The 723-nt window shown below is 39.8% G+C and overlaps 1 protein-coding gene across 1 annotated transcript in view; it reads left to right on the forward strand.

Annotated features, from left to right (window-relative positions):
• H257_18692 (hypothetical protein) overlaps window positions 1-723 on the forward strand; it is a gene marked incomplete at both ends in the record, with an annotated part of 2964 nt that overhangs the window by 327 nt on the left and 1914 nt on the right. The gene's annotated exons all lie outside the window — the stretch shown is intronic.

Consider the following 723-nt stretch of genomic DNA (forward strand, 5'->3'; position numbering starts at 1 on the left):
AATTTAATTACTTGAACACTTTAGGGCCCGTCTGGATACCACTTTTATTGAGAAATATCGCGATAATTTTGCAAAATATTCAAGAATCTCAGCGACCTCAATTTGGCGTGTCTGGATGCAACTTCTTGACCAAGTTATATTCCATAATTTTATCAGAAATATCGTGAAAACCACAAGAAATAATATTCTACTCATGAGTAGAACATTTTGACGATATTGACAATGCGCGTTGAATTGACTGGGCATTTCGGAATGAGAAAGGCCATCGTGATTGCCTTCCTACGTCGATGGCTCATCCGCCGCCGCCTGGCCAAGGAACTCTTCGCCAGACAGATGGAGTATCACTACCTCGCCTTCGTCCACAAGACACCAAAGAGGACGTCCATCCTCAGTGGTCTATCCTCTGATTGGCTGTTCATTTCCAAACTTCCTTTAATTCTATGGCATCCAGACACACCATCCAAAATCATTCTTGGATCTTGAAACCCAAGATTTCCTGCAATGTCGAAAAATGTTTTTTATTCAATATTCCAATATCCCATAAAATTGGTGGGTGGCATCCAGACGGGCCCTTATACATATAATTATTAAGAGGTTCTGAGGATTTTGTCACCCGAATAAGGCATGTACTAGGTATTATTCAAGTGACTTACCGACCAGGATTTAAATTCACAGTCACATAGGAAAATTTCAATTTTAGAAATTCGAAGAGCAAATTAACCA

Source organism: Aphanomyces astaci, assembly GCF_000520075.1.
Source record: "Aphanomyces astaci strain APO3 unplaced genomic scaffold supercont1.200, whole genome shotgun sequence".
Lineage (NCBI taxonomy): Eukaryota > Oomycota > Saprolegniomycetes > Saprolegniales > Verrucalvaceae > Aphanomyces > Aphanomyces astaci.